We start from the raw sequence: 20660 nt of genomic DNA, 5'->3' as shown, positions 1-20660 counted from the left end.
GATTTAAATGATACTAGATGAACATTTGCTCTGTTTATGCTTTAAATAAAGTACTCTGTTCTACTTGTAGGTGTTGTTTATTATTACCTAATGTATGTTAAAAGCCTTTTGAAAGAGAGATTTATTCATTCTGGTATTCCAAGCACCTAGCTGGATAAACAGCACAAGCAAAGGGAGGTCATGGAGTGTAATGGGCCCTGCAAAGGCTCTGGAATCCATCCCTTATGATCTTTGAGACTCAGTCTCCTCCTCTATGTAATGTCATAAAACTGACTGTAGATAGTACTCTGGAAACACAGAAGTCTTGAAAAGTAAGTATTCAATACTACTTTTAAACATCTTTTAGTAAAACAAATGCATTTCATTTGCAATGAGGCTTTCTTGTAAATTCTACACTTCCAGAAAATAATACATTTAGTGAACAATATATTTGTTTGCTTCCCTGTCTTTACTGACAATATTCAGGTGGGGCTAGTTTTTTTTAAATTTTTTAATGTTTATTTATTTTTGAGGGAGAGAGAGACAGAGCATGAGTGGGGGAGGAGCAGAGAGGGAGGGAGACACAGAATCCGAAGCAGGCTCCAGGCTCTGAGCTGTCGGCACAGAGCCCCACCTGGGGCTTGAACCCACAAGCTATGAGATCATGACCTGAGCCAAAGCCGAACGTTCAACCGACTGAGCTACCCAGGTGCCCTAGGTGGGGTTAGTTTTATCTCAAGCAGTTACCTCCATGTGATTTGCATTTTAGACCTTCCTAAAAGATTTATTTTGCTCTTCTTTTCCATCCATGCCATTCTACCTAAGATGCTGTGATACACTGTTCAAGTGCAAAGGTTGCTGGAAAAACAGGAATCAAACTGACCATCATTGCCAGTTCTAGAATGAATATATCAGAGAGGCTAAATGATAAGTGATGAAGACAGAGTTGGAACCCGCATTGCACTTCAGAAATCAGAAATCTAGCTACTCCACGCTGCTTCACTGGAACTCAGATCAAGGTTGAGAATGGAGAGGAGGCTCCTGATCAGAAGGGGAAAATAAATGAAGGATAGCATTTAATTGTTTACTAATTAGCAAAAGAATGACTATGATAATTTTACAGAACAAAATACAAGATTGTGCTCAAATAAAATCCCTGAGTAACACAGCAACAAAATGGAATCTTCTTGAGCTACCACTCTCCTAAACCACACCATAACATTCTTCCCATGTAGTCTGGAGAGTCAAAAGACAAAGCGGATACTAATCTGCATCATACCACCATCAGATGCAGATCTAGTGTTAATGATGTTTTATTTCTTAGACTGAACTTTCCCCAAAGAGGATGAGCTCCTTCCTCAAGCCACATCATTATGAAATTATCAAGAAGCCAAGGATGATGCTATTAATTATTCTAAGTGCATGAAATTTTTCTGAAAAAAGAAGTGGCAATCAGAAAGAAAGGTGCCAGGGAGTGTGGCCTGGGTGGCTCAGTCAGTTAAGCCACCCAGTCTTGATTTCTGCTCAAGTCATGATCTGGAGGTCACCTGGCAATGGGCTTTGTGTTGACCATGCAGAGCCTGCTTGGATTCTCTGTCCCTCCCCCATTCCTGCAGGGGCACACGTAAAAACTTAACATCTTATGATAATGTTTGTTGTAGCTGATTCTCTGATCTCATAAGCATGTATTAACTTCATGTATTAAAGTTGGGACTGAATCCTGCCATTAGAAAATGCTCCTTGATAGATTGCATTGAAAGCCTCCTACTTTTTTTTTAACCTTCTTTTAATGTAAACACTGCATATGTTATTAAAAGATCAATAAAAACATTGGCATTGACTATGAAATTATTCTCCTAGTAGTGGAATTGAGAATACAACTTCTATCTTACTATATTTCTACAAAAAGAGGAGACTCTTTTCCACAAAGATTCTCATCAATGTTAACTCTGGAGAGAAACATTTGTACCTGTCTCATGGCTTAGTGGTGACAGATTTATACTTTTTCATTTGACTCTATGGAAAATGGGGCACACTTCACCATCCTGTGGTAGAAAAAGAGATAAATATCCCTATTAACACTGTACCTTAACTAGCTCAGTTAATAGGCTTCAGGCATTCTAACCAGTAGCAATTAAAAAAAATAACTTTAAATTGTATACATTAATTCCAGTAGAATGAAAAGCTGAGATATGTTAACCTTGATTTTATTATTTGGGCAAATACAGAGTTAGACTACTCCCTGTCAAACCAGATACCAATCTCTTACAGAGAATAAATGTTAACTAAGAAAAACAGTAAGCATATTTTATTAAGGCTATTTGTTTCTTTCCTGAGAACTTTGGCTACACAAGCTCTACCTACAGTTTCCTAAGTGACCATCAGTGCTTTCTAAGAATGCTAGTGCAGCTCCGTCCAATTAGTGGGGCACAGAGACCAGTCAGATGCTGATGCATTTCACGAAGGAGGTGGTGGTGAGAGGCAAATGCAATTAGGGAATATTATCGCTGTCTTTTGTGCTTTACAAAACAGTATTTTCTCATGACTCCTCTAACTCTTCCTTGACTAAATGGCTTAATATGTGTAAGTTTGATAATTTCTAATAGAGAAAACTAAAAATGCCTTGGAAAAAGGTAAAACCACTTCAACACAGAAAGAGCTCCCTGTTCCAGGTAAAAAGGATCCTGAGTTACCAGGGAATATCCAACTCCTGAAATAACTGATGAATATAGATGCTTCCAAAATTTTCCCAAGTTCTCACTACCTAAGCTATAAGTAACTTTTATACTTATTCCATAAGATTATGGTAGATAAAAAATTTCAGTTAGATGCTAAAACGCTTTAACACTTGTTTACCTTTCTTGCTTATAGCCTTCCTTGTCCAACAATCGCTGTGGAATATCTGGTAAAGCTGATAGGAAACCCCAGAAGTCAGCAATTTGCTGTGTAAGACTTAATGTGGCCAACACTGTTAACTTTCATCAGGAGCAATACTGGTGGCCTGAGCCAGGGGGTGTGATCATCAGGTTCACCAAAGATAATGTGAATGAGGATCAAAGAGCAGTCAAACATGGACCTCTATGCACTAGGAAGAAATGGCCTTAAGTCAGCTCTTGTTATTGAAGAAAATAACCCATTAGGAATCAGTGAGAATCTTATCTTAAGTTTTAGGGGAGGACTGATATTATTTAAGCTATGATGAAATGTGATTCTTAATACCTGTTAATTGTACTGGGTACATAATATTACACTTTGTGAAATATTTTACATAGGAAATTGTTTTCTATTGCATTTCTGTGGGATAGCAGATAAAAGTGAGATCAATATTTCTTTGAGAAAAATAAGGTAACAAATTTATGAAGAGTAAGTCATAATTTATTCTAAAAATGAGCAGAGTCAAAGAGCATGAAAATTGAAGGGAAAAAAGAGTGATGGGCCTCCCTGATGTGCTATTGTGACCTTTATTCTGGTGTCAGAAAATAGTTATAGAACTACTTTAATCTCAGTGGATTTTACAAACATACCAGGAGCTTCTTCAGGCTTTGGCAAGCTTTGATTATTGCCTCTTACTCCCACCTACACCACTCTCCCACTTACATGTATTTTTTTTATCATCTGCCTTCAGAATGGTTTCCTTTATATAATTATTGTAGTAGGTTGTTAGACTATTGGTCCCAATGCATCATGTCTCACTATTTCCTTACCCTGTGTAGTTCCTTCCCACACTGACCTGGGCTTGCTCATGTGACTTGCTTTTGACCAGTAGCATATCAAGAGCTGGAAAAGTACTTGTGCATCAAGATTCTCCTTATGGAAACCTGCCATGTGAAAAAGGCTGGCCAGCGTAATGGAGACACCTGCCCAAGCCAACAGCCAGCACCAGTGATCAGACATGTGAAAGCAACCATCTCAGCCAAGTAACCAGATGATGTCAACTTTATGAGTGACCTCAGATGAAAGCAACATAGATCCAACCAAGGGATCCAGCCCACATTGCTGATCCATAATTGTGAGGAGATGAAATGATTGCTGTTTAAACCATAAGCATTTTAGGATTGGTTCATTGCATAGCAATAGCTACAACTATATTCATTATTAGATTATCATCTTATTTTATACTACATTTCTCTTCAAATGTTTCCATATCCTAGAAAAAGAGATAACAACCGATAGAGCCTTAACACTTTTCGTCTCCCCACCCCCAGATACATATATGTAATGATATATACAGCTGACTCTTGAACAATGTGAGATTAGGAATGTCAACCCCCTGCAGAGTTTAAAATCCATTTATAACTTTTGACTCCAAAAAACTTAACCAATAATAGTCTAGTATTGAGCAGATGTCTTACCAATAGCATAAAGAGTCAACATATATTTTGTATGTTTTATATATATATATTTTATATATATATATATATTTATATTTATATTTATATTTATATTTATATATAAAATATACTGTCTTCTTACAATAAAGTAAGCTAGAGAAAAGAAAATGTTAAGAAAATCATAAGAGAAAATATATTTATAGTATTGTACCATATTGAAAAAAATCAATGTAAAAGTGGACCTCCACAGTTCAAACCTATGTTGTTCAAAGACCCACTGAGCATGTGTGTGTGTATATATACATATACCCTTTAAAAATAATATTATTTCATAAAATCAACTTTTACTTTATCACAAAATTATTTTTTTCAGTTACCTTAAGAAGTAATGCAGAATTGCACTAAGTTTGCAAATTTGAAGGCTCTAAAAATGTTTTACTCCTTGGATTCAGGTCTTAGTGTGCTTTAAGTGGGCACTCATCTTTGCAATATGATTCAAGGAAATTTCAGCCTAGAGAGTCTTATAACATTTTACCTAAGAAAAATAATACATTAATCCACTTTCAGCCAGTAAACCTGTGCTTCTCTTTATTTTCTAAATTCCTTAACAGTGAAGAAAACAGCATAGAGTTTAAGATTGCCATGTTTAGGAGGAGGGCGGTACAGAAAGAGGGCCCCAAACTTCAACATTATCCAATCACTCAGTATACTACAGTGGGGGGAGGGGGGGGATCTATGTGGAACATGAAGCCTAGAAAAGGATACAGATACAATATAATTATGATCAGGATAATGACTCCTATAATTTTGTTTTAAATACGAATGGCAGAGGTCTCTGGGGAAATGACAGCAGCTACAGAGAAGGTTTTTATCTCTGAATATCCTACCCCTTCCCTAAAGACACACACTAACAAGAAAAGAAAAAGCATCTGGTAAAGCAAGCCCAAAAACTCACAGACAACATCTATGATAAGGTGCCCACGTGAACTGCAACTTACAACCAGGTAGGGACAAATCCACAAGAGCAAAAAGACCCACATGTGGTATCTAAAAGAAGAAAGAAGTTGAAGGAAGAGAAAGCTGATTTTATATTTAGAAGAGCCAGAGATTCCTATGATTGCCATCACAAACTCACAGAGAACAGCAGCAGAAACTAGCAGTAGACCTTGCAGCCTCCAATTTGCAAATGTGTGCAAGAACTTTGAGATATTCTGAGGCTACAGGTGTGTTCTGGAGCCTGTGAAACCTTGACACATATCAAACCAACCACCCTTCTAGAACAAATCCCCAGGCTCAACAGGGCAGAAAAGAAGAGAACCTGAAAAATCAAAGTTGGAGGGCTGAGGAGGAAAATTTTAGAATTTTTTTGAATCATGTCATGAAAATAACAGAAGACAGTGATCACTGGAATTGTGAAGCTAGAAAATATATTCTGACCTATGCTTCTCTCCTAAAATGGAAATTTATTTCATTTTAAAATGAGGAAAAGAAAAATATTCCAGTAAAATCCCACAGAAAGTTAGTAGGAAATAAAAAGGAAAATAAAGGTAAGAAAGTCTCAGCAGACCCTGAGAGGCTGAGAAAAAGACCCACAAAACAAAATGTGTTGCCTAGTGTTTTTTAAAAAGTAAAAGAAATTTAAAAAGTGATAGAAACTATTTATTTAAAAAAAAAACATAAAAAGACAATTACAAGATGAAATGCAGCATTTGGAGAATTGGAAGATTTGAAAAAGTGAAAGAATTCAATAAATAATATGTTTAAAAAATCATTTCTTGAATGAAGATTAAACTAGAAGGAACACAACTTTGAATAAATACAATGGATAACGTCTCCTTGGAGAAATGGCTGATTTCAGAACCAGCACAGGAGAACAAGTTGTTCCTATTACATCTTGTCATACCAGAGAGTAGGGAAGACTATCAAAGACTACTGGGATGTGTCAAAATGACTCAGGAGCCAATCTGAATATGGTCGGGCACAATCTGTGCACTGATAATTACAATAGCATCAATGAAAACAACAACAAGGAAATAAAATACCTAACTGATCATCTTTGAAATATACTCTGGAGTCTTTTTTTTTTTTTCTTTTGTTTTTTTGGCAAAATTGGTAAATAAAATAAAAGAAACATTTATTCTGCCTTTTCAAATTAAACTGTGACTCAGGGCAACCAAATAGTTGATGAAATGAATATTCCAGCTAAAAATGAATAATAATAATATAATTAGTAAAGGGGCACCTGATTGACCCAGTCAGTGAGGGGTCCAAGTCTTGGTTTCCTTTCAGGTCATGATTTCCTGGTTCAAGAGATCGAGCGCCGCATCAGGCTCCTCACTGAATATGCAGGCCCTGCTTGTGGTTCTCCCTCTCCCTCTCTCTCTCCCTCTCTCCATTTCTCCCCTGCTTGTTCTCTCTCTCTCTCTCCCTCTCTCTCTCCCTCTCTCCATTTCTCCCCTGCTTGTTCTCTCTCTCTCTCTCTCTCCCCGTCTCCCCCCCAAAATAAATATATTAATTAAAAAATAATAACATAATTAGCAGAACATCACCACTTGGTACCCATAATAAATTAATGGGTCTAGGCATGAATAATTGATGGTTGCAACATCACAATAAGACAGGCAGACACTTTATAACTCATTTTGGAATTAATGAACATCACCTATGAAGTAGACCTACCAAAAAATCAAACCTGAATTTTTTCAATGCTCTAGATCTATCTACCAATTGACAGTAAACACATGGGTCAAAGAACATGATAAATGTATAGGCATGAAGGGTATACAATGGACACAATACAGACAGTTGAGAACCATGCAGGATGAATGCTTTTGATTCAATGGCAGACAAATAAATTCAAGGAAATATGAACAAATGAAGTTCTCTTAAACTTATAACTTAAAATAAATTGTAAAAAATAAAATAATTAAAGAAAAAAGAAAGAAAAATTGTGTCTGGATCATTAATAAAAGAAATAATGGTCATTAAAATTAAAAAACATATATATTTATAGGACAATCAAGGAAATGTGAACTGACCAGTTATTTGTTAATATTAAGGAATTATTGTTAATTGGGGGGTATGTGATGATGACTTTATACTTGGGTTTGAAAGGGGCAGTTATTACATTTTAGAAATAGATATATTAAAATTTTTACTGGGAAAAGAAAATCTAGAATTTGCTTCAAAATTGCTGGGAATTATGATGGTGGTAGTAAGGGGCGGCATAGAGAAAATAGCCAGCAATTGATATTTGATGAGATTAATGATGAGGGTTTCCATTTGTTTCTTCCTACTTATGTAGATGTTTGAAATTCTCTGTACTAAATTTTTCATAAATGTAGATGGATTAAATGTGTTCTCCTGAGCTTTCAAGAGGAAGAAAACTATTCTTAAATCAGGAGCCTTCTTCCCTGACCAAGAATTCTAATTATAATTCTGCCTTACCTGTCCAAGTCCAGAACTCTGGCACTCAGGTTGCTCTGAGGTCTTTGGTGATAAAATCTACAAAAGTAATTTTTAAGAAAAGGTTTCAGTCTTAGCTAGAAGACAACAAAGTCTGATAACCAGTCAGAGTAAAGGCTGTTCCTAGGTCTGGGGCAGGTTATGTAATACTAGTATATGGCAAAAAAAAAAAAAAAAAAAATTATATTCTTCCAACAACTAGTTGTTACTATTGTGTATACTTTTGCAGCAGTTTCTTTTTTGAATTTTCAGTGTTAAAGTCAACCTATTATTTAGGTAGATTTGAATTATCATATACTCAAAGCCTAAAAATAATCAGCTAAAATGACATTAAATCTATTTGGGCCATTGTAGCATATTGTCCAGTCTTGTTTGCTTTGTCTATGCTGTCAGGAAAAGGTGTGAGGAGACCTGCAAATCATTATAATGCCAGGATTTGAAATGGGTTATTTTAGCTTGCTTCCTCCATACTCAACTCACTCTCAGGAACCTCTGCCCTTAGACTTACTTATTTATTCAATACCTCAGATTATTGCATATGTCACTTCTTCCCAAATAAACCACAGGCTCCTTGAAGGGCAGCTACTAGTATTATAAACACTGAATTCACTTTTGGTCTCCCCATCCTAAACACGAGTGCTTTCAAAATCTGTATTACTTAGTATATGTTTGACTATAAAAAATTATAGAAACAACTCAATTCTATCTAATAATAACTGTCCACTACTACTACTACTATTACTACTAAAATACATGAGATAGAGCATAAACAAGAGAATGAAGATAGGGCTGGATGTCCCAGACTACAAAGTGAATTATCCCATTGGCCAACCTTATTGACTGCAAACTGGTGAACCGGTCACCACTTAAATTCATGATTAAGCAAAGAGTCATAACGAATTTTATTACCAAAATTTATACCTAAAATTTTTTATCTCAACTAACCTGTAGTTTTAATAGGAATAGGTGAGATATTCATTCAGATTCCTAAATAATCCATTCCCTATTTTTTCTTATGAAAATCAATTAGAACTATTATAATTTATCAAAAATTCACCAATCCTCCTTTTATTTTCCACAGTTTGGTATCATTACAAAATCAAGACCTTTTGCAGCATTTAACAATTTCAAAATCCCTCATCAATGTTACATCACTAGGACAAACTAAGATCAGAATTAGAAAACCACTGGCTAATGCTGAGAAATCATCTCTCGTGATCCACTCAAGGTGGACTAGCATTGAAAACACACAAGAACAGGGATATGAATTCCAAAGTGGACTAGACGCCATAGTTCATCCTTTTAAAAAAGTTTTTTAACGTTTATTCATTTTTCAGAGATAGAGAGTGAGTGGAGGAGGGGCAAAGAGAAAGAGGGAGACAGAATCTGAAGCAGGCTCCAGGTTCTGAGCTGTCAGCCAGCACAGAGCCCCATGTGGGGCCTTGAACCCATGGACCACAAAATCATGACCTAAACTGAATGAAGTCTGACGCTGAAGTGACTGAGCCATCCAGGAACCCCTTAGCTTTTCTCTTTAAAACCATCAGAAATGAACCTGCTACCTGACCTTTGTAATTCTGCAAAGAAACAATAGTTAGATATTTTGTCTCTTTCAGCTTCCTGAGCCCCCTTCTCTAGTTTCAGGAATGATTCCAGATACTACAAGGGGTACAAACAATGTGGTTAAAAGAGCAATTTAGTCTACTGTTGCAGCCAAGTGACACACAGAACAAACAAGTTGGTTCACACATTGTTAGTTTCTTCAAGAGCTTTGTTTAGAGGAGTCTCCGTTTAAAGCAAGCAGCCCAGTCAGCACATTGAAATAACTGTGGAAATCAAATTGCATATATATAAGATGTGTCTATTAAAACTTTCATTCAATCTCAGATGCAGAATTTTACTACTTCTTTAGGCTTGGAAAAATATTTTCAGGTAAAAAAGGAGGAGAGGAAATTTTATACTTACCCCATACTTCTTCACCCCCTAGCACCTTCTTTTCCCCCTATTTCATCAGAAAATGATATTCTGTAGGAAAGATTTTTTTAATTAGTAGATAAAACATTTAAGTGTGCTAAATTTCTTTATTTATGAAAATTTGTCAAATATAGTTGCCTTTCCAGCACTTTCTAAAAGAAAGCAAAGGTACAGTTTTATTTTCTTAAGACTGAATATTAATTATTATACTATATTGAAACCCAAGCTTGTTTTTAGGAGGCCGTTGAGATATTCCAAGCTATTTATTCCCATACAAAATGGCACTTTTTTCTCCTGTGCTTTCTGCTTGTATTTTTCCTGCTACAATTATATCCTACGCAAGCTGTTACATGTCACTGTTTGATTTCAGGTTCTGAGGTGAGATTGTATATTCTCCCTTCTATAGAATAAAAAGAACTGGTTTCATGATAACCTTTTGCTTTAGATGCCTTCTTTTCCATTTATTCTCACTTCATATCTATGGTAAGATGCCTAAAATAGATGATAGACTTTGTCCTAGTGACATATCAACCAATTATTTGATTTGTTTGACTCATATTCAAACCAGCTACTCCCAAAATACGGCCAGCCTTTCTGCCTGTGGGGTGTAGCCTATCTAGAGCCAGGATCTACTGCTACCATTGGGAAATTTTCTCCATTGTAACAGCACCCAGATTTTGTGTGTTGTTACCTTAGTCACTTGTAGGGGTTGACAGAGTTTCTATAATTAATAGTGTTCATTAATGATGAATGAATGAAGAAGATGTGAGATATATACATATATCATATATATGAACATTATTCAGTCATAAAAAAAGGAAATCCTGCCATTTGTGACAACATACATGAAGCTTAAGGGCATTATGCTAAGTAAAATAAGTCAGACAGAGAAAGACAAATACTGTATGACTCACTTATATGTGGAATTTCACTTACGCTAACTCAAGGAATGGAATAGTGGTTGCCAGAGGCTAGGGGTGGAGGAGATGAGATATTCGTCAAAAGGTACAAATGTCTAGTTATAAGAAGAATACGTTTTGGGATTTATTAATTTAAAAAAAAATTAAACATTCATATACTTTTGAAAGACAGAGAGAGACACAGCATGAGTGAGGGATGGGCAGAAAGAGGAGACACAGAATCCAAAGCAGGCTCCAGGCTCTGAGCTGTCAGCACAGACTTGATGCGGGGCTCGAACCCATGAGCCGTGAGATCATGACCTGAACCAAAGTCAGACACTCAACAACTAAGCCACCCAGGTGCCCCAGTTCCAGGGATTTAATGTACAGCATGGTGACTCTAATTAACAATATTGTACAATTGAAAGTTGCTAAGAGAGATCTTAAATGTTCTCACCATACACACACACACACACACACACACACACATGCACACACAATGTAATTACGTGAGGTGATGGATTTGTTAACTAACTTTATTTGTGGTGATCATTTTTCAGTACATGCATGTATCAAATCATCACACTGCACACCTTAAACTTACTCAGTGTTAAATGTGAATTATATTTCTATAATACTGGAGGGAAAAGGAGTCAAGTGGAGCAGGATGAAGCTGATGGAGAAAAGCTCCTGTCCTGAGAAGTACCAAGGGTGGACAGAGAAATGCGGGCCTGTGCCGGTACTGCTAGGCACACTCTGTTCCCATCTGCAGGGAGAGGGTGGGGGCAGCACGGCTGTGATCCCTGTTGTACATGCTGTGTAGCCTCAGGCAGCTTTTCAAAGTTAGATGTTGAAAACTAATAAATGAAATTATAAGAAAGAACGCATAAATGCCTTTACTTATGGTCCTCTTGGCAACTTTTTCCATCTAAATGCTGTTCTCTGCAGTCTCAAATCAGGAAAATTAATATAGAACAGAAGTTTCCAAACTTTTCATCATAAATCTCTCTACCAAAAGAAAAGTTGGAATTTTATGACCTTTAGTAAATAAAACATCTTTTAGATTTTTAATATTTATCATGAGAACATCGAACAGTTACCTACTTTATGCCTGGGAAAAATAAAAACAAGACACAGACTTTAAGCACAGACTTTGTTTGAGTATTATTCTTCTTTCGACTTCAGTGAAAGAGTTTTTGGTGTCTGTGTAAGAGAATAAGCAGATGATGACAGAATGCAGGATATCTCTTTCCACATTTTGTGACTACAAGGTTTGAACTAGAATTGCTCAATAACTTTGTACTCTGATTTAAGGGAATATAAATGACCTACTTGTCCTAAAGTATCTGTTATGAGGAAGCCAGAGGTACTCTGCAATTGGCTCAAAATACCATTTATTTATTTAAACTATAAAAGTAGTTTCTATTTAACAAATGAGCACAGATTTTCACCAAAAACCTACCCCACTACATAGCTCAGAGGAAAACTCTGAGGGAAAGAAAAACTATATGGGCAAAATTTCGAGGCTCCATCCCCTGCACATGGGATATTGACAGGCTTGTAAAACTTACAGAGGTAGCTAAGGACCCTGGGCATTTACTAAATATATTAGCAAAGGATGGTGGAAAAGTAAGACTTTCCCCAGCCAGGGGGTAACTTAAGTAGATGAAATTTGTCTTTTATGTTCTTTTCCTTGTCATATACCAGTACTATTTCTTGTCCAACGTGTCTTCTGTATCCTCAGTAGACACACACATGCACATACACATCCATAGATACAGTCCCCAGTCTGTTCTGTTGAAAATCGGCTATACTAAGGAAACTACATAATACCCTATATTTTACAGACTTTGAAAATACTTTTTTTTAAGTAGGCTTCACACAGCACAGAGCCCAATGCAGGGCTTGAACTCATGACCCTGAGATCAAGAACCAGAAGCTTAACCAACTGAGCCACTCAGGTACTCCTGAAAATACTTACATTTTAATAGAAAACATTTACCGTCTCAAAACCCTTTCTAACAAGGGAAGTTATTTCTAATACAAGAGGTTGATAGTTGACAGAGAAAATTTGGGGAGCACAGAGACATGTCTGACCCTTCCCCACCTACCATCTTCTACACTCCTAGGGAAAATTCATCAACACACAGGCTGCAATCCTTTCTGCTAAGCTTTACCAACATCACAATTTCATACAGAGTTCCTTAACTCGTATTAGGCACTCAGTATGTATCCTATTTGTTGAAGGGGGGAGAAGATATGAAGGATGGAATCACCTGAAACTATATAGTGTACCACATTTAAATCAATATAGATATAAATATTTAAATTTAAGATAAACTTAAATTATAATTTGAAATTACTTGTGGAGTTTTATTTTTAAAAGAATATTTTGGAAAGTCCAACTCCTAATTGAACTCTGTATTTTCAGAGAAGGCATGGTCCAAATGAAGAAAATCTTTAATTACTGTTTTTTATTCCAAAGCAAACAAGTATTCGTATTCTCTTCGTGCAATATTATTTGACAAAAGGAGAATCAATATTTCATATTTTTGAACTAACAATCAAGTCATTGACCTCCTTAGTCAGTTTCAATAAATTTGAATGTTTCCCAATATCTACTTTTTAGCTTGTACCTGAGGAATTGAATACCTACTTAGTTACGTGAATAAGGTTATCAGACCTCTAAATAGGCAGTTCACAGAGCCCACCACCAGAGGGCAATAAAGAAGTTGAATCTTAAAGCTGTATAGTGAAATAGTGGGAGTTTAAACAAAGGCAACATTTCACAGTATGCTTTTTTGACCAAAGTTATATATATAATAACTTAATGGACTATATGTACATGTATTCTGAAAAGTCAGCAGCACACTTCACTGGTCAATTTCTATGATAAGAGGGATGTAATTTGAGTATAGAAAAACAGTGTACTTACATCTTAAAATTCTACCCCTATAGAATCTACTCACTATTGAAAAATTGTAGGAATAATAGCTTTCTGTGACTCAATGACCAGGCTACCATTATCAAGAGTAAGATTTATTTTCCTATGATGCTCAAATGCACCGGAAGAGTACATATCTAGGAGAATGGATAAACTCAGAGTGACATACGAAAATAAATAATACTTCAAATGGAAAATGTATGAGATCTAGAAGGAATAGTTTTATCTATACTAGTGGATATCTGCATAGAGAGTTTCTAAGAAACATAAAAATCACTTCTAGGAAGTATTTTTAGCTAGAAGAGAATTAATATGGATGAGGGAGAAAAGAGCTGGCTTTTAAAATATTTTCATTTACTTACCACTTGCTTATTTGTTTGCTTGTTTGTTTGTTTTTATGTTTGGAATAAGAGGAAACATTGGATTTAAGACCAGTGTCCCAATGGAACACAGGAACTGAGAACTATACTGGAGCCCAGCCATTGTTTGACAATTTTGTAACAATACTGTGAAATACAGCCAAATAATTTGAACTATACACCTTCTCTCTGAAAATAATCTTTTTTTTTTTAAAAAATTTTTTTTTTTAACGTTTATTTATTTTTGAGACAGAGAGAGACAGAGCATGAACGGGGGAGGGGCAGAGAGAGAGGGAGACACAGAATCGGAAGCAGGCTCCAGGCTCTGAGCCATCAGCCCAGAGCCTGACACGGGGCTCGAACTCACGGACCGCGAGATCGTGACCTGGCTGAAGTCGGACGCTTAACCGACTGCGCCACCCAGGCGCCCCTGAAAATAATCTTAAAACATCCACCTTAATTTAGATGTTAAGTAAGTAGCACAAAATATATTGTGCTGCTTATTATGCTTTCTTTGAGAAAGAATACAGATTCTGGATCAAATAAAAAATGTCAGCAAAGCTCATGGATATACAGATTCCTATCATTTAGAACATGCCTCTAGAAGAGGAAAATTGGGTGATAATTTTCCCAGATTTCATATTCTATAAATACTTGTTAGAGAAGAAGCATCTCCTATAAAATACAGTGTCACCGATTCTTTCTTAGATGTTTCCCAATACTACTGCAAGGAGTTTGTCTTTTCTTCACCAATACATATGGGGAAATGGAGGTGGGTTTAAGAGGGACTACCTAAATAGAGCACAGTGATCAAAACTTTGTTTTTAAAAAATAGAAATTTTGCGGCGCCTGGGTGGCGCAGTCGGTTAAGCGTCCGACTTCAGCCAGGTCACGATCTCGCGGTCGGGGAGTTCGAGCCCCGCGTCGGGCTCTGGGCTGATGGCTCAGAGCCTGGAGCCTGTTTCCGATTCTGTGTCTCCCTCTCTCTCTGCCCCTCCCCCGTTCATGCTCTGTCTTTCTCTGTCCCAAAAATAAATAAACGTTGAAAAAAAAATTAAAAAATAGAAATTTCTAGGGGTGCCTCAGTGGCTCAGTCGTTGAGCATCCAAGTCTTGATTTTGGCTCAGGTCATGATTTCAGGATCATGAGATCAAGCAATGTGTTGGGCTCTGCACTAAGCATGGAGCCTGCTTAAGATTCTCTCTCTCTCTCTCTCTCTCTCTCTCTCTCTCTCGCCCCTCTCTCTTTCTCTCTCTCTCCTCCTCTACCCCATTCATGTGCTCTCTCTACCCCATTCGTGTCTCTCTCTAAAATTAAAAAAAAAAAGAAACTTCTATTTAAATAAAGTCTTCTCATCCAAACAACACTTAACACAAGTTCTTAAAACCTGGGGTAACAAATAGTTTACAGTTTGTAAATTGGACATGACTGACTTAATTCACATTATGGTTTCTTCCACCAAAATTTGATTGGGATATTATATTAATATATTTTCAACTATCAATTGCAGTTCTGTGGGGACAATAACTGTATTTAGTAAGAATTCAATATAATTTGATTGGCTATATCACTGACTAAAAGAATATATACAAGAGGAACAAGACAGTTTTAAATTACACTAAATCATAACTATTTTTACATTTAAAAGTACATTTAAGGGGTGCCTGGGTGGCTTAATCAGTTAAGCATCCGACTTCTGCTCAGGTCCTGATCTCGTGGTTCATGAGTTTGAGCCCCACATGGGGCTCTGTGTTGACAGCTCAGAGCCTGGAGACTGCTTCAGATTCTGTGTGTCCCTAATCTCTCTGCCCCTCCCCTGCCCACGCTCTGTTTCTCTCTCAAAATTAAACATTAAAAATAAATAAATAAATAATAAATAAATAAATAAATAAATAAATAAATAAATGAAAGTACATTTAATATGAAATTTTCAAATTTCATAAAAACCATTATTTTAAATTATTGATATATTTTTTGAGAACTTACATATTAGTGACAAATATAAAAATCTTCAAGGAAATTTTTAGATTCCAGGTTACTTTTTATAGTAATTATATGAAATAGTGTTGTCTCACCAATATCTGCTTTATAATGCAAATAAGTCATGATAACTTTATTGCTTAAATTTCAGCTAGATCTTTTAAGAGGAAATCTGTCAGGATTGTTACCTATTGTTGCTATTTTCTTCCTTTAGATGTTTAACCTTAATTAACAGGAACTCCTGGAAGGAGGTATTTTATGGGAGCAGAGTGAGCAGAGTAACACCAAGTAAGGGGACACTGAATCACAATTGACACACAAGAATGTACAGACCGAGGACCAGATAAGATAGTGACTATTTTGGTCTGATATAAAGTCTAATTTTTTAGACTCCAAAGCATAACTTTACATATCTAGCCAAACGATCAATTGAGTACAAAGGTAGAATTGAGATATTTTCAAATGTTTCATAGTACTTAATTATAAAACAGTTGAGTGAATTTTTGCAAAAAAAAAAAATGTTTCAAAAACTTTGCCTCCTGTTTACTATATTAAAATTTTACAATATTATTGGAGTTTTAGTGTAATAGTAGAGTCTAGGCAAAATAAAAGTTTGTACAAAGCTGTACAAAAAAATTGCTAAATGAAAATCTTAATTTTAGACTGAAAGTTGTCTTCAGAATTTTGAAGGAATTGTTCATTTTCTTTTGATTTCCATAGTGCTACTAAGAACTCCAATATCATACTTCTACTGGAACAGCAAAAGGAGAGTCACACTGTTGTTTGGGTTTGGGAAATTTGGAGGTGGGTATATCTATTCCTTAGACAAATTTCCAAATAACCTCCCAATTTTCAGGTCCACTATGTGTGTCTGTTTTAAGGTACTTCCAATTCCTGAGCCTTACTAAGGTTTTAGAGGAAAATCAGCTAAATTCTTATTGACTTCTTCCTTGAGGGACATTTGCAAAGGAGTAAATCTAAGTTTAAATCACATTAATCCTTCCATCTCCATTTCCCAAAATTTTATTAATCATCTGTTAAAATCTCCTCACCAATAATCCCTGCCCTTTTGAGTTTTACATTAATATTAATGTTATATTCCCATAGTTATTAACCTAAGGATTTATTCACTGAATTCTAGGACATGTATACTTAGCAAAAGTGGAGATTGCTTTCTATCAGTATTTTCTTCCTTACCATAGGTCTATTGCAAGAATCTTGAAAAGCATCATGGCCTATATGGAGTTTGAAAATATTTAGGGATAAAATATTTCCAAACTAAATTTAAAACTTAATATGGTTGACACAAATTCCTTGGATTCTGATTATGGCTCTAATTTATGTTGGAAAATCTTTATCACTCAGTGCCCTCGTTTCCTTTTCTGTAAACTGGGATAACATAGTATCTAATTCATGTGGTAATAGTGAGAACTCAGTAAGTTTATGTATGTAAAATACTCAGAAAAGTGGTACAGGTTCACACAGCGTTTCAGTGTGCCATTGCTCTTCCTGAGCTGTCCCCAGACTTAAAATTTCCCTCAATTTTTGTAGTTATTTAGATGTCTTTGTCTAATTATTCTGCTTTTTAAGAGTACCTCAGGAAAATCAAGTATTGTTATATTGTGTTTTCATTTTAATTCATCTCAATGTGTTTCTAATCCTCCTTATGATTTCTTCTTTGATCCATGAGTTATTTAGGAATATATTGTTTGATTTCCACATATTTGTGAGTTCAAAAATTTTTCTGTTAATGATTTCAAATTTCATTCCATTGTTGCCTGAGAGCATGCTTTATATTGTTTATATCCTTCTAAATTTATTGTAATCCATTTTATGGACTAGCATATGGTCTATCCTGGATAATGTTCCATGTGAACTTGGAAAGAATGTAAGTTCTTATGCTGTTGGGTGGAACATTCTATAGATGTCTGTTAATTCTAGTGGTTGAATGTTGTTCAAATCTTCTATTTTCTTTTTCATTTTCTGTCTAGTTGTTCTGCTATTAAAGGGGGCTATTAAAGTACCCCAATGTTATTGTAAAACTGTCTATGGCTTCCTTCAGTTGTGCCCAATTTTGCTTCATGTATTTTGAGCTTCTGTTGTTAGGTGCATATATGTTGTTTTTGTTTTTGTTTTGTTTTGTTTTTTAGTAACTTAAAATAACAAGAGCCAGTTATTATTTTTCACAACTCTTTCAGTTTACTGGACAATTTTGTTTTACACAGTGTTGAGGGAGGCTGCAGTCATCTTGGGTACTCAGTTGGGTAGGATGTTCAAGACAGTTTTCTCACATGGTGCTCAGGTGCATATATGTTTATAATTATTATATATTCTTGATGGAATGACCATTTTATTATTATAACATCTATTTGTCTCTAGTAAAAATTTTTGTCTTAAAATATATTTTTTCTGATATTTGCTTAGCAGTACAGTTTGGTTTGGTTACTATTCTTCTGGTATATCTGTTTCAATCCTTTTATATTTTACCTATATATGTCATATATATTTGTGTGTGTGTGTGTGTGTGTGTGTGTGTGTGTATGTGTGTGTGTGTGACTTTGTAGACAGCATGTTTGGATCATTCTTTAAAATTTATCCTGCAAATTTCTGCCTTTAGATGAAGTGCTTACTCTTTTTATATTAAATATAATTATACTTAATTTTGTAATTTTATATTAAATGTAATTCATGTAGAATTTTTGTCCAACATTTGCCATTTGTTTTCCATCTATCATATCTTTTTCTAATTCCTGTTCCTCTATTATCAACTTGATTTTTGTTGTTGATACTGTTAAATAGATATTTTCTAGTGTTCTATTTCAATCCCCTTATCTTTTACTATATTTTGGAATTATATTTTTGATGCTTGCCCTGAAGAATACAATTAACATTTTAACTTATAAGTACCTAGTTTTGATTAATACCAATTAATTTCAATAGTATATAAAACTTAACTCCTATGTAGCTCCATTCCATTCCTCTCCTAGAGCCTAGCATCACCCTGTTTCTGTGGAATCTTATGTGGAACTGTTGAGCTTCTAAACACCTCAAAGAGACATTTAATAAGACTGAAGGCTCAGAAGGAAGGAGTCATTTTCTTGCCGTCATTTTAATTTTACCTTGTATCTAGATCAGTCACACTTTTTGTGCAAAATCCTAAAGTACCAGTGATGAACGAAAAGTAATTCTCTTATACACTGATCCTTCAGCCACCATTTCTCCCTCCCAGAGGCAATCATTGTTATGAGCTTCTTATATATTTTTCAGGGGTAGTTTAGGCATACATGAACATAGGCCATATAGAGGATAATTTCTCTTATTAGGGTAAATTTGTGTTTTATTTTTCTGAATTGTAGTCTGCAGGAATCTGAAGTCTTTTGCTAAGAAGAGAGTGAAGAGAGAAGCCGGCTTCAGTGTAATCTTTATTGTCTCCTTAGTCTGTCTTACCCAAATAATATCATCTTTGCATGTCATCAGTAAAAGTGGGATTCATTGGTTTTGACTGCTGATCTACTCTTTCGGGAGAAAAGATGATATGGTTATGAGGCTCTAAACTATATGGATCCACACATACAGGAACATGTTGAAATCCTGGCTAGGTCTCTCTATGTTTATAGCAGGAAGTCATGCTATTCTCTGCCATTATCATCATAGAGATTCTCTTCTCATCTCTCCTTGATTAAATCTCTTATTTCCAGTGTCCCACATTTTTCTCATTTTTGGTTTGCTACCTCATATTTGTGAAGCACATAGTACAGTTTCATCAAAAGAATCAGTACGTGGGAAATATGTTTTTTTGAAATATTGAACATCTCCAAGTCTTTATTCTAGTCTCTGCTTGATTAATAGTATAGAACTCTAGGTTAGGTCTAATTTTCCTTCAGAATATTGAGCATATGAATCTACCAATCTACCTTCCAGCATTGCTGTTGAGAATTCTGAAACAATTCTGATTCTTAATACTATATTTATATATCTTTTTATTTACCTTTTTGTGAGCAAATAGAACTTTATATTTGTTCTTAATATTATTCCTAACTTGATAATAATATTCTTAATGTAATCCATTATCTTGGGTGCTCAGTAGGTTCTTTCCATAAAGAAATTTATGTTCTTTGTCTTGGGAAATCCACTTTCATGATTCCTCCTTCTTTCTCTGTTCTGTCCTTCTGAAACTCATTTTATTCAGATAGTGCATCTCCTGAAAGGGTTTTCCAGTTTTCTCTTCTCTTTTCCATCTATTTGTCTTTTTGTTCTATTTTTTATAGATTTCCCAAATTTATCTTCTGAGCCTTACTTTTTCTATTTTTTTTCCCTCTAGTGTGTGTATAATGTTTTTAGAAAGAAGTTGAAGAGTTGAAATAAGAATATCTGGAAGTACTAGCATATAGGACAAAAAGCTAGGAAGTGTAATACACATTCATCTTTGTTTCTTTAGATTCCATGAAAAGTGCTTAGCACATAACAGATTCCCAATAAATAAATGGTCACGGAATAAATAAATAAATAAATAAATAAATAAATAAATAAGGCCTAGATTCTAGTCCCAACATCTATTTCTTTCCTACATCATCATCGTGGTATGCCCTGTCTTGGTCTCAGTTTCTAACTAGCAATTTAAGACTACATTTTCTCTCTGTCACTGACAGCTCTAACATTATGTGAGTCTACTAATATAATTAATCTGTATTTTTTGTTAAATGCACACTTTTTAATCCCTGTGACTGTC

At 35.2% G+C, this 20660-nt stretch overlaps 1 long non-coding RNA gene across 1 annotated transcript in view; it reads right to left on the bottom strand.

Moving 5' to 3' along the window:
* The window catches only part of LOC147572036 (uncharacterized), a 271873-nt gene that overhangs the window by 7569 nt on the left and 243644 nt on the right, over positions 1-20660 (bottom strand). Inside the window, exons 4-5 of the long non-coding RNA XR_015246951.1 lie at positions 9741-9800; positions 7758-7814 (exon numbers count right to left, since the gene is read on the bottom strand). This is a non-coding gene — a long non-coding RNA (uncharacterized LOC147572036). The remainder of the gene's footprint in view (positions 1-7757; positions 7815-9740; positions 9801-20660) is intronic.

This window comes from Puma concolor, chromosome F2 (genome assembly GCF_028749965.1).
Source record: "Puma concolor isolate L17-30 chromosome F2, mPumCon1.1.hap2, whole genome shotgun sequence".
Lineage (NCBI taxonomy): Eukaryota > Metazoa > Chordata > Mammalia > Carnivora > Felidae > Puma > Puma concolor.
Note: the sequence above shows the minus strand (reverse complement) of the source record. Positions and strands in the feature narration are given on the sequence as shown.